Source organism: Thalassophryne amazonica, chromosome 12, assembly GCF_902500255.1.
Source record: "Thalassophryne amazonica chromosome 12, fThaAma1.1, whole genome shotgun sequence".
Taxonomy (NCBI): Eukaryota; Metazoa; Chordata; class Actinopteri; order Batrachoidiformes; family Batrachoididae; genus Thalassophryne; species Thalassophryne amazonica.
The window spans coordinates 27,457,572-27,472,371 of NC_047114.1; the positions used below are offsets into that span (position 1 = coordinate 27,457,572).

The window sequence follows — 14,800 nt, forward strand, 5'->3', positions numbered from 1 at the left end:
GCAGCGCAGTGCCTTTAATACCTATGGCATGCTCTAATCTCTAATAAAATTTTATGGTCAACAGTATCAAACGCAGCACTGAGGTCTAACAGAACAAGCACAGAGATGAGTCCACTGTCTGAGGCCATAAGAAGATCATTTGTAACCTTCACTAATGCTGTTTCTGTACTATGATGAATTCTAAAACCTGACTGAAACTCTTCAAATAGACCATTCCTCTGCAGATGATCAGTTAGCTGTTTAACAACTAGCCTTTCAAGAATTTTTGAGAGAAAAGGAAGGTTGGAGATTGGCCTATAATTAGCTAAGATAGCTGGGTCAAGTGATGGCTTTTTAAGTAATGGTTTAATTACTGCCACCTTAAAAGCCTGTGGTACATAGCCAACTAATAAAGATAGATTGATCATATTTAAGATCGAAGCATTAAATAATGGTAGGGCTTCCTTGAGCAGCCTGGTAGGAATGGGGTCTAATAGACATGTTGATGGTTTGGATGAAGTAACTAATGAAAATAACTCAGACAGAACAATCTGAGAGAAAGAGTCTAACCAAATACCGGCATCACTGAAAGCAGCCAAAGATAACGATACGTCTTTGGGATGGTTATGAGTAATTTTTTCTCTAATAGTTAAAATTTTATTAGCAAAGAAAGTCATGAAGTCATTACTAGTTAAAGTTAAAGGAATACTCGGCTCAATAGAGCTCTGACTCTTTGTCAGCCTGGCTACAGTGCTGAAAAGAAACCTGGGGTTCTTATTTTCTTCAATTAGTGATGAGTAGTAAGATGTCCTAGCTTTACGGAGGGCTTTTTTATAGCGCAACAGACTCTTTTTCCAGGCTAAGTGAAGATCTTCTAAATTAGTGAGACGCCATTTCCTCTCCAACTTACGGGTTATCTGCTTTAAGCTAACGGAGTCAGGCACTTCTGATTTAAAGCTCTCTTTTTCAGAGGAGCTACAGCATCCAAAGTTGTCTTCAATGAGGATATAAAACTATTGACGAGATACTCTATCTCACTTACAGAGTTTAGGTAGCTACTCTGCACTGTGTTGGTATATGGCATTAGAGAACATAAAGAAGGAATCATATCCTTAAACCTAGTTACAGCGCTTTGTGAAAGACTTCTACTGTAATGAAACTTATTCCCCACTGCTGGGTAGTCCATCAGAGTAAATGTAAATGTTATTAAGAAATGATCAGACAGAAGGTGGTTTTCAGGGAATACTGTTAAGTCTTCAATTTCCATACCATAAGTCAGAACAAGATCTAAGATATGATTAAAGTGGTGGGTGGACTCATTTACATTTTGAGCAAAGCCAATTGAGTCTAATAATAGATTAAATGCAGTGTTGAGGCTGTCATTCTCAGCATCTGTGTGGATGTTAAAATCGCCCACTATAATTATCTGAGCTAAGCACTAAGTCAGACAGAAGGTCTGAAAATTCACAGAGAAACTCACAGTAACGACCAGGTGGACGATAGATAATAACAAATAAAACTGGTTTTTGGGACTTCCAATTTGGATGGACGAGACTAAGAGACAAGCTTTCAAATGAATTAAAGCTCTGTCTGGGTTTTTGATTAATTAATAAGCTGGAATGCAAGATTGCTGCTAATCCTCCGCCTCGGCCCGTGCTACGAGTGTTCTGGCAGTTAGTGTGACTTGGGGGTGTTGACTCATTTAAACTAACATATTCATCCTGCTGTAACCAGGTTTCTGTAAGGCAGAATAAATCAATATGTTGATCAATTAATATATCATTTACTAACAGGGACTTAGAAGAGAGAGACCTAATGTTTAATAGACCACATTTAACTGTTTTAGTCTGTGGTGCAGTTGAAGGTGCTATATTATTTTTTATTTTTGAATTTTTATGCTTAAATAGATTTTTGCTGGTTATTGGTGGTCTGGGAGCAGGCACCGTCTCTACGGGGATGGAGTAATGAGGGGATGACAGGGGGAGAGAAGCTGCAGAGAGGTGTGTAAGACTACTATACTAAGACTATAACTCAACGCCATAAGTTCTTTTCATTAAGCTGCGTTCACATGCTGAAACAAAAATGTTTAAATATATTTATGTCTATATATATACTTGCAGCTGTTGTTTAATATGATATGTACATGGTGGTCACAGGAGGCATTTAAATTTTAACAGTGTGGTTGGAGGGGATGGAGGAGGTACTTTTTACCCTGACTGAGGGTCAAAAGTCATAAATTCTGAGTGGCTTTATATCTACTTGTAATAAAATGAGAAAAGTCCATTTCAATTTGGACAGAGGTCAAAAGTAAAAGTTGCTCCAATTTTGTAAAAAGTGGTGCAAATTACTGGTTGAGCTAATAGGATTAATAAATGGAGTGTGTGTTGAGTGTTTGGTCTGCAAAGTAAAGGTTAAACAATGTCAACATCCATTAGATTCTATGACATGTAACATGATAACTAAGCATGACACATGATGCAAACTATTCCTTTTTAAAACCCTATTAACTCAACCAGTATTTTGCATTACGTTTTTCCAATATTAGAACAACTTTAGCTTTTGACCCCTGTATAAACTGACATTGACCTTTGTCACCATTCGTGCTGTTTTAGCCCCATTAACTCCATAACATTCAGGAACAGATCCAGGTCCAAACTATATCTTTTTGGAATCACTGTGATCAGATAAATAATGTGGTATTGTTTTCAATATGATTGGAGCATCTTTTAGTTTTGACCCATGTGTAATTCTTCAATTGACCCCTACCTGGCTGCCTGTTGAAAATTCAACAGGCACCCTGCCTTTTCAAAAGGGTAATGTCTAAGGAGTCCTGTGAGTCACCAGCACAGGACTCCTCATATTTTAGAGTGATTTTTATTTATTTATTTATTTTTAATTATTGCATTTTCAAAAGCAGAGAAAAAACTGTGTGGTTGAGGTGTACACAATATTTTGACAGATTTTCTATATCCAAAGGCCAAGAGGACACTCACACTTCATCTGGATGTGGCAAGTACATAGTTATTTTAGAGATGTGGGGACGGACCAGTTGTCTGCCTGGGTGGTTGCTATCCAGGACCCAAGACAGCGCCAGCACATACTCCCAGACATGACTTGTCTTTGTATATCAATGTGATGTAAATAAATAATGTAATGTAAATAAAATCATGGACGCATGCACGTACTCATACTTTTAATATAAATATGATTTACCGCCCCCTGCTGGAATGGTGTGTTAGTCCAGAAAATAATTAGCAACATTAGCTAATATTTGTAGTTTCTCCAAACATGTTAGTCCTATCAATGTTCTGTTTTGGTACTGTTCATCCTTGAGCCAACATACATAAGCATACCAAACGGCAAATGTCAGCTCTCCCCAGTTGCATGCATGCAGTTTGTTTTTTCTACATTCTCCTGCAAACTGGGGCTTTCAATTCATACACCCACATGAACAGAGATGGTGTCAGAAGACATATAAAGCATTACTCTCAAGGTTACAGCAACATGACAAAACTGACTAAATCAATTGAACAAAAAACCCACAATCAATAACACTAACAACACTGTTAAACTAACATGAACCAGAATAACAACATTTAACACCCCAAAACCTTAACTCCCATGGTGCATTGCAGCAAAATATCCATAGTTTGCTGGTTAGCAAAAATTGCAAATTTCTCCAAAAATATTAGACCTATCAACTTTCTGTTTTTGCAGCGTTCATCTTTGACGCAAAATACATAAGCATACCAAACGGCAAATGTCAGCTCTTCCCAGTCACATGCTGTTTATTTTATGTGCATTCTGCTGTAAGCAGGTGTTTTTAATTTTTACACACTCACAAATAGAAATGGTGGCGGAATAATTCATTCATGGTAACAACAACATGACACTTAACTAAACTGACTAAACCAGCTGAACTACAAAAACAATAAATCACTAACATTCCACTGTTAAATTAACATGAACCACAATTACAACATTTAGAACCCCAAAACCCTGAACTTCCATCGTACATGGCAGCATAATGTCCTTTGTTTACTGGTTAGATAAAATTGCTAATTCCTCCAAAAATATTAGTTCTATCTACTTTCCTTTTTCGCAGCATTCATCCTTGATCCAAAATACACAAGCATGCCAAAATGGCAAATGTCAGCTCTCCCCAGTTTTTGCGTGATCAAAGCCATACGCATACATGCATGCATGCACACAGAGGCCACCTGGCTATTATAATACAGATGGTTAATTTTTAGCTATTTACTAAATTGTCATTAAGTAACTAAGTTGTCCAGCACCTTAAAAAATATATTTTATTTCAGGGGTATTAATACTGCCAACATCTGTGCAGATAGTCAGAATGAGTTCCAAAGAATGTACACGTACCTTGTTGTGTTTATGTACGAGGTCTATTAGAAAAGTATCCGACCTTATTATTTTTTTTCAAAAACCATATGGATTTGAATCACGTGTGATTACATCAGACATGCTTGAACCCTCATGGGCATGCGAGAGTTTTTTTCACGCCTGTCGGTTACGTCATTCGCCTGTGGGCAGTCTTTGAGTGAGGAGTGGCCCACCCTCTCGTCGATTTTTTCATTGTTTAGGAATGGCTCAGAGACTGCTGCTTTGTTTGATAAAAATTTTTTCAAAACTGTAAGGCACAACTGAGTGGACACCATTTGATAAATTCAGCTGGTTTTCATTGAAAATTTTAATGGCTGAGAGATTTTGGTCTGGTAGTGTCGCTTTAAGGACGGCCCACGGTGCCTGACGGTGATCTGCGCTCTGAGGCGGCGTCATCTCGCTGTTTCAAGTTGAAAACTTCCACATTTCAGGCTCTATTCACCCAGTAAGTCGTCAGAGAACAGAGAACTTTCAGAAGAAGTCGGCATGAGGAGTTTATGCGGACATTCCACTGTTAAAGGTCATTTTGTAATGAAAGAACGTGCGGGCAGAGTCGCATGTCGGGCCGCACCCGACCGTGGGGGGTCGCGACAGGAAAAACACCTCCGTTGTAAACCTTAACTGGCAAGTTGGAACATGCCCAACTGTTAAACAATTTCTCAGTTACTCACTTGTTGAAAGCCATCAAAAGCCACCTGAATTTTACAAATGGTTTTCAACACGGAGGTGTTTTTCCTGTCGCGGCGCAGACAGATTTGCGGCGTCGTCACGGAAATGACTCGGCGAATTTGCGCGCACGTTCTTTCATTACAAAATGACCTTTAACAGTGGAATGTCCGCATAAACTCCTCATGCCGGCCTCTTCTGAATCTTCTCTGTTCTCTCACGACGTCCTGGGTGAATTAAGCCTTAAATTAGGATGATTTCAGCTCGAAACAGCCAGATGACGTCGCCTGGGAGCGCTGCGCGACGTCCCGCTCCGTGGGAAGTCCTTAAAGCGACAGAAACACCCCATAATCTCTCATCAGCCGTTAAACTTTTCACTGAAAACCAACTAAATTTCTTGAATAGTGTCCACTCGGATATCCCTCACAGGTCCTGAAAAAAGTTTGATAAAGCAACGCGCCGTCTCGAGCAGCGTCTCAAACAAAAGAATTCAGCCGAGAGGGCTGGACCAGTGCTCACTCAAAGCCTGCCCACAGGGAAATGACGTCACCGACGCGTGAAAAAACTCACGCATGCGCACGAGGGTTCAAGCATGATTGGTGTAATCGCATGTCATTCAAATCCATATCGGATTTTTTTCTTTTATAAAACTGCTGGTTAGTTTTATAAGATACCTCGTATGTGAGAACTATGAATATGTGCAAAATGCAATACATATGATGACGTGTGTGAGTGGGGGGGTATGAGGAGTTTCAGCCAAACTGCAGGCAGGGCCAAGGTGGATCTGCATGTTGAACTGGCACAAGGATGCCCTTCCTGATGCAACTCCACATTGCATGGACCGGGAACCTTCCACGCTGAAACCAGTTGCTCTAACCACTTGGCCACCACCCCAGCTAAAGGAGCTTCTTTGTGTCATTGATGATAATCTGTTAGGATGCAGCATTTCACACCTGACTGAAATGTGGAACACTTTTCAATGAAATATGGAGTTATTAAACATGGGACGTGCATTTATGAGCTTTATGTATTTGGTTAAGTTACAAGAAATAAAGTCAGACAAGACCAATTTTCATGAAAGACAAACAGTTTATTCCCCACAGACCAAACAGGAGTAATGCATTGAGTCAGTCAGTTGGCCTGAAAATAAGTAACAATGTAAAAATGATAACATGTTCAGCTCTCAAACTTTTGGTTCTCAATACCGATGAGGACCAGTGAACCCTTTCTTTTGGACCATGGTGGCATTTTTTATATGCAAAATAAAGACAAGCCACCAGAGGCCACTGTTGCTTAGTGAGAATGTTGGCACAGTGGGACCCTGTGAATGGGACGTCAGGACCTGTTCCACCGGCACATGTAATGTAGGCATGTTTTTGTTGTTGTTGTTGTTGTTGTTTTTATGAAACGTTTCAATCACGGGGTCCTGGTGACCACTGAGGCCAATTTTTGTTTTTAAATAAACCCACAATTATCTTATTGTATTGACCACCAAAGCCAATGGCACAACTCAACTCACTTTGAAGGGCTCGTACTCGTAATGTGCAAAATCAATTTTTATCGGCACTGAGAATTTTACATTTAACATTCTCAAACTCCCACAGTTCTGTGACTGAGCATTTAAAAATATTCCTAATATAAGCAAACTTTATGGCCCCTTCATACATAACACGATTGAAGCTGACTAGCGCATGAAGGAGGAATTGCATACCCTTCATGAAAAATCTGAGCTGCCTCTAACACCTTGTACACCTGTCACTACAATTATTTGCACACACCAGCGGCTGAAAGACAGAGAGTGCCCTGTGAGAGCCCATACGATCCCTCTTACGGCAGTTGTCGGCGAAATTCCAGGTGACACACACGAACATCTAACACCGCTCGTTTGGCACTTACAAAATGTGTGGCCATTTGCACTATTAACACGACAACAGTCAGCAGATAATTACTGTTGTGCTGGCAGTGAAATTAGTCTAAGTGCCCACGAGTGTGGCTTTGGTGTGTGCGCTGAACTGACAGGAGGTGTGGCTGTCGACAGAAGCAGCTGTGAAGATCTGTCGATCTGGACGTCCCAGCTGGACAACACGTACTGTGTTTGGACGGACATGGGCTAACAACTGCCCACTGTGATGCATGTGTGTCTGCTGTCATCATGAGGGCATAAATAAAAACATATATCGCTTGGTGACTGACTGCAGCATGCGTGCGCTCGCTTCTTGCAGCCCATGAACAGGCTGCCCCCAGGTTAAAACGGACTGTCAGATCATAACACGCAGTGGGTGATCTGACTGTCACATCACCCACGTGAGCTCTGTTCCTCATGACGCGGTGTCAGTGCTGTGGTGCGCCGGCTGGACAGACGCCAGCAGATGTGGACATGATCAGAGCGCACTGCTTCTCATTCATGTCATTTCATGACTCTACGTCAGTGACCATGGGTCATCTACAGAGGAACAGACGGATCATATTTGTATTGCCCGCTTGATAAATGCAGTGTTTTTATATGGTGTGTTTTTTTTTTTTTTAAATACGTCCATGTCCTGATATCAGGCAGTTTCCTGCAGCTTTTATAGGACAGCAATGGTAGCTCAGTGGTAAAGTTTCTGACTGGAAATCAGAGCTTTTGGAAGGCACGGGTTCGATTCCCATGGGTGGCAAGTAATTTTTATTTATTTATTTATTTATTTTTCAACCACATTGCGCAGCTGCTGTGAAAAGCTGCTGTGTTCCCACGTGCACCAACTGTCTCACTGGCATTGTGCACACCTGCCTGTCGGCGCAATGTTTCGTGGTACACTTATACGAGCTCTATCACTGTGAGTCGCCCTGGCGTTGTATGTATTCACACTGTGTGTGAAGGGGCCTAAAGCTTTACATGACAAAGAAGGAACTGTGAACGTCCACCCACTTCGGGATGCGAGTTTAGTGATTGCATGTAGTGATTCCAAATATTGAGATAGGGCAATTCAATGGTAACGGAATTACAACAGCAGCAAAATCTGGACATATGGCATCTAACCACGACAGATTAGCTCAGATTGTAATTCTGTTGCCGTAGAATTGCCCGATAGTTTGATTAAGTTGACTGTTTTGGCAGGAAAGAAAGTCAAGTGTTGTAAGTGGGAACGAAAGAAACTTGTGGGAGGAGTGATCACAGGGAGCTTCAGCTGACCTAATGAGTGAGTGCATTTTGAATCATGTAACAGGAGCCAAGGCAGTGAAAGCCAAAAGAAATTATGTACACCAGAGAAGGAGAAAGAGAACCTGTCCATCTTGTTACTTTTTGAGGAGAAGATATTACCAAGAATCAAAGTCAAATTCAGGAGTTTTCCAGTTTGACCATATAGTCCACCACCCCTCAGGTGTTTTAAGTCTCAAAGATTTGGACATGTGGCAGCTGTGTATCAAGGTAAAGCGTGGTGCGGTAAATGTGGGGGAGAGAACCATGAGTACGGCCAGTGACCTGAAGGGGCAATGGTTAGATGCTGTAACTTCGTAGGAGAGCACAGTGCTACATATAAAGGGTGTGAGACACACAAACAAGCAGCTGAGATACAGTGAGTCCGGGTGGAGGAGAAGATCTCCTACGTCGAGGCTCTCAAGAAAGATGGCAAAAAAAAAGGGACACTGTGGTATCACCAAGAATCCTTGAACAGAGTCTGGATCAGATTTCTCATAAATCAAGATGAGACAGTAGAGGCCTATATAAGACAAGTTTCTCAATGGTAAATGGACTGCATTTATATAGCGCTTTTCCATCTGCATCAGACGCTCAAAGCGCTTTACACATCAATGCCTCACATTCACCCCGATGTGAGGCTGCTGCCATTCAAGGCGCCCACTACACACAACAGCAACTAGGGGATTAAGGACCTTGCACCAGGGCCCTTAGTGATTTTCCGGTCAGGCTGGGATTTGAACCTCAAGCCCAGTGCCTTAACCACTAGACCATCACCTCCCCTTCTCAGTGGGTAATGTGAAATCCTGCACAGACGTGATAAACTGTTTGGCCCAGACATCCAGCAGAACAGAGAGGATTAAAATCATTATAAGGCAGCACAAAAATACCTTGATTCTAGGGAAATAAAAGTAGAGGAAATAAACAAGATTCTTACAGCAGGAACACAAGAAACACAGTCATCGTGTGGAGGATCATAATGGTTTTTACTATTTTACAGTAGAACACCCGAAGCCTTTGTTCAAATGGGCAGGGGTTTAAGAAGTTTATTGAAGACAGGAATGAAAAACCAAATGTTTTTTGTGTGCAACATGGAACATGAAACTTGGCTGAGGCCACATTTAGTTTTTATTATTCGTGGTTATGTAGCTGTGCATTGGAATCTTGAAAATGGTCCTGATGGGGGAATAGCTACCTTTATTCAACAGGGGCTACAGGGTCATTACAGTAAGCAGGGAAGCCGAGGCAGTTCTAGTTGTGGTATGGATAGGTAATACTAACTTATGGATCATGAACTTTTATCATCCCTGTGAAAGGTTCAACAAAGAATTTAATTGGTGATGATACCCATAAGACAGTTTGGTGTGGAGATTTTAATGCACATTTCACCCTGGGGGGTATTGCTGACATGGACCATAATGGAGATGTTATTGAAGGAAATGCTTGAGAAGAAAAGATTAATATGTCTGAATAATGGAAGGGGAACTAGGGTAGATGTTTCTAAAGTCATCTTTTGAACTTACTCTGCTCTCTGCAGACCTAGGAGGGATTTCTAAATGGGAAGTCATTCTGGACACTATTATAGGTAGCGATCATTACCCAGTTGTCTGTGAAATAGGACTGGGTACAGTCCAGCTTGAGCAGGCAAGTTTTCCCAGATGGAATTTAAGAACAACAAATTGGGCAGCATACGAGTGTTAGTGAGTTTTGGAGTGTTAGAGGACAAGTTGGGACATGCCTATCATGGCTTTCAGTGCTTACCAGTCGAGTGAGTATAAGAGAAATTGTGGAGAGCTGGACATGTCCCAACTTGTCCTCTGGCACTCCGAAATGGAGGTGTTCCTTTGTCTCGCTTCATCAGCGAATCGGTCGTGACGCGCGAAGCCTCCGCGCCGCTTTCCATGACAAAATCTCTTGTTAAAAGTGAAATCTGCCGGAAAATGGCTGATGTCCAGCTCTTGTGATAACCAGAGAAATTGCACACGACGGTCCCGGCTCCACACAGCGATCCGTTTAGAAATGATGTGGTGTTTTCTGCCTCTCGATGGCGGCTCGGAGCGCGGCACACCGTGTGCCATTGTGGGTCATCCTTAAAGCTGTAGTAATACTCCTTATTCTCTGTGAAGCCCGTAAAATTTTCACCGAAAGCCAGATAAATTTTTCGAATGGTTTCCAGCTGCCTGTCTCTAACAGTTTCTGAAAAAATTCTGATGGAAAAAAAGCCCAAATCATTCCGCCATTTCCTCGCAATGAAACAACGATGAGAGGGGTGGACCAGTGCTCACTCAAAGCCTGCCCACAGGCGAATGACGCAACCGACAGGCGTGGAAAAGCTCACGCATGTGCACGAAGGTTCAAGCTTGGCTGACATAAAAACATATGAATCAAATCCATATATTTTTTTTGCATAAAATAAAAAGGTCGGATACTTTTCTCACAGACCTCGTATACATATATATATATATATATATATATATATATATATATATATATATATATATATATATATATATATATATATATATATAGTTCTTTATAGTACTGCCATTATGAATAAGCAACAGATTACTAGCAGTTCATACTATACATACGCACACACACACTCATATATATATATATATGTGTGTGTGTGTGTGTGTGTGTATGTATAGTATGAACTGCTAGTAATCTGTTGCTTATTCATAATGGCAGTACTATAAAGAACATTTTAAATATAGAAATATTGTGAATTGTTACTAATTTGTTGCTTATTTATAATTAGAGATCCTGTAATGAAGAGTTCTACATTGTACATAGCATAAGTTTCTTTGAACTTTCATTGAATTAAAATGTTGTTTTATGATAGTCATTAAATTTCGCCCAGTATATTTATAATTGCAATTTAATACATGGGTGATTCTTAGACTATGGGCACTTATTATGTCCTTTGATCATATTGTATGAAAAACAGAAAAAAGGGGAAATTTCACACTTTTATAGTTATCTTTACAATGTAAGTGTGTTAAGAAATTTGTTCTAGTAGTCTATGATGACTTTTTCACCTTTTTTCAGCATCATTATATGCAAATATTGCCGTTTTGTGCTTGTTCCACACCCAGACTTTTGATCTTCAATGATAAAAATGAATGGTAAAGAAATGTTTTTTCTAATGTTTTAAAATATCTCTGAATAAAATATCAGTAAAATAATCAAAACATAATTGGGGTATTCAGTGTCATACAACTGTTGTGTTTTTTTTTAAACAAAATGTAGTTGTCCCACACTATTGCCGTAATTTCCACCACAACACTGTAATGTCCCTTTAAACAGTTTGTATGAAAGATTGTTTGGGTAGTTTCTATGGAGATAAACAGTGACATCAGAGCACATGTATATAGCGCCAAATCACAACAAACAGTTGCCCCAAGGTGCTTTATATTGTAAGGCAATGGTGTGGTGGAAATTACATTTACAAGGCCAATAGTGCCCATAGTTAAAGAATCACCCACGTTATACATGTTGTGAGTGCCACATAAATCAGAAGAATAAATATCGTTTGTTGTGTAAACATCAATTTTTAAATGAAATCATCAACCCCTGAAGAAAATTATTAAAATAATACTGCTCAATTGAATCTTCAATTTTTACAGTATTTCAATCAAACAACTTCAGTATTTTTCCATAGAAAAAAACGCTGCTCGGTCAAAGGCTTTGCCTTCATTATATTAGACAATGTCGGAACACAAGGACAGAGCAGTTTAACACTTCAGGGACTAATTTCATTTTCTACAATTACACCACCAGCTTGGAGGCGTGTATTGGCATATTCAAAGAGAATAGGGTTATTCAACAGAATATCCGATTGTTAAGCTCTGACATAACGCATCACGTTATAAATGTGATTCCGGGTCCAAAGACCTGCAAGTTTACAATTAATGTTATGTCTGCATGATCCTTTTAAGGATCTACAGTTTAAGTTTAGTTTGTGTTTACAGTGTGAGCAAACCTCCGTCCCTCCCTTCTCCGCTTCCACCTCTGTTAACGGCATTCGTCTGTTTCTAAGGTAAGAACACTTAATAAAACTTTTTTCTTTTACTTTATATATTTTATTATGCACAGGTAAAATATACATGTCTCTTTGCTATTTTTTTTTTTCATAATGTAGAGTGATTTGGGGATGTTTTACAAGGCTGGAACGGCTTAAAATTATTTTAGTTATTTTTAATGGGGGGAATTAATTTGAAATACGAGCAGATTGGCTTATGAGCTTGGTCACGGAACAAATTAAACACATAAATCAAAGTTCCACTGTACTACTAAAATGTAATTTTTGTTATACTTTTCATCACGTTAATAAGAGACTGCATCCATGAGACCCTGAAAACTTGCTAAAACAAACATTACCAATGATCCGTGTCTGCTACGTTTAACCTGCGCGGAATTTAATAAACGCAAATTACTCTGGAATAAAAAGGACAAACAGTGTTGTAAAGGACAGTAAACAGGACGCTAAAGTGCAAACTTTACTTTCCTCCCGAGCGACATGAACAGGAAGAGATCGCAGCTCACAGCAACTCCCACTGAAAATAACGGAGAAACGGCCTGAGCTTCTGGCATTTTTACATAAACGCAATAGCACGTCTAAAAACCCAGTTAATACATCCAGAGAGTTTTAGGCACAATATACAAAGAGTTTTATGTTGTGATGTTAAGTGCAGCCTGATCAGAGCTTCTCAGTGCAGTTCTTAATGTTAATGACAGCACGCCTTTTTTGTTTGGACCCGGACGTTGAAAATCACATGATGCGTTACATCACACTTGCTTGAATTACAACATTACAAAGTCTCAATTCAGTCATCATCAAACCCTAAAGCTGTGAAGACTCTTGATATTCTGAATTATTTTAAGTGCTGACAGATTATCTATTTTTTATTTATTTATTTTATGTTTTTCTTTATTCGTTGACCCCTGGCATACCTTTGTACTTTGTATAATTGTTAAACTGTAATAATTAAAAAAAAAGTCAGAAACCATTGACACCCAAACAGTTGGTGGCTGTAATGCACCATGTTGGTTTACAAACCGCCAATAAACTCGAAAGAAGAAGAGTAGTTATGTAATGCGAGTCCTTTAAGCTGTTTTCATCTGTTTCCGCCTGCCCGCCAGACTCGTCCTGTGATTGGATGAACGTGCACCATGCGTGTTGTGGTAAACAAAATCCGTGGTGCGTTTGCGTGCGTGGATGTCATGGAGGACCGTGGCTTTAGTTAGTGAATTGTCGCTCCCTACAGCTGCTGGTCCTGCTGATTTTTTTTTTTTTTTGGGATATTATCGACATCTTGTGACTTCTTTGGTACGAGGTGATTATTGTTGTGAGCCTGTCTGATATGTTGTCTTTTAGTCTCAGCGTGTCACCAAAAGCTCGTCCAATAGTGAAGTAGCAGGAACTCTTTCCGCGGTCCAGTATATTTCATGGAATGGCTACGACTTACTTGACGTATTACGAAATATTATCCGCAAAACGGCATCTAAACGTTCAGTTGTAGCTTTAAAAGTACATAAGTGCCGTTTTAAATACACTTCTGTCCTACGTTGATAGAGTGATTTGGTCCGTGCGAGTGTGTTTAATCCTCAACTCCGTCACACAGGAAATAGTCATCTCCATGACTAGGTTAATGCTAACGTGCTAGCGGAAATTTGTATTCTGCTGTAATCTTCCATTTTGAGAAAGGCTGTTCTATAATTATCACTATCCTTATAATGCGTAAAGACAACTTAAATAGAAGGGAAATCGCCGATGTTACAGCTGTTTTTTTGACATTATGATTAAGCACATTTAGCTACTTAGCCTAAGTAGCTGGTGCGTTTTCAGCGACCGATTGCAGTTGCGGATTTAAATTGGATTTACATGTGATTTCAAAGGAGTGTCTGCGAACAGCAAAGTACGATATTCATTGCTGAATCGAGTTTTTATCATTTCAACGTTTGTCGCCCTACTTCGCATTTATGTTGAGGAATACAAGCGCCGAACAACTACAAGCCGTGTTGCCAGATTATCTGAGAAACGAGCAAACGTACGGTGCATCCGGGAACTGTTCACAGCGCTTTACTTTTCCATATTTTTATGTTACAATTTTATTCCAGAATGGAGTAAATTCATTTTGCCCCTCAAAATTCTACTCGCAATGCCCCATAATGACAGCATGAAAAGTGTTTTTGCAAATTAATTAACTATACAAAAAAACCCTCATTACCTGGGCATTTAACTTCAAAGGGCGGTTTTCTTGCTGAAAACATCGCTGGCACAATACAATACATGTAATTTGGTCATTTTTGAAAGGGCTCACACTCTGGGCTCAGTTAATACTTTCTGGATGCACCTTACCCCCCCCTACCCAATGTTTTAAAATACATTTTCCACTAATTTAAACATAATTGAATTCTCTAACAAATAATCATATTACATTAATGCTTCACATGCGTATTATGACAATGTAGGTATGTAAAAACAATATAGTTTCTCTGAATTTAGGTGTTATTGTGGGATTTAATTAAAATTAAATTATCACTTCATTTGTGAAACTTATTTGTTTC

General features: G+C 39.7%; 1 protein-coding gene across 2 annotated transcripts in view; it reads left to right on the top strand.

Moving 5' to 3' along the window:
- The first annotated feature begins 13,431 nt into the window (after positions 1-13,431).
- The window catches only part of LOC117521364 (lysine-specific demethylase 4A-like), an 88,810-nt gene continuing 87,441 nt past the window's right edge, over positions 13,432-14,800 (top strand). The window contains exon 1 of one of the 2 annotated variants that reach the window (XM_034182656.1): positions 13,432-13,566. The gene's annotated coding sequence lies outside the window, so the exon portion shown is untranslated. The remainder of the gene's footprint in view (positions 13,567-14,800) is intronic. The other variant, XM_034182657.1, reaches the window with a different exon arrangement.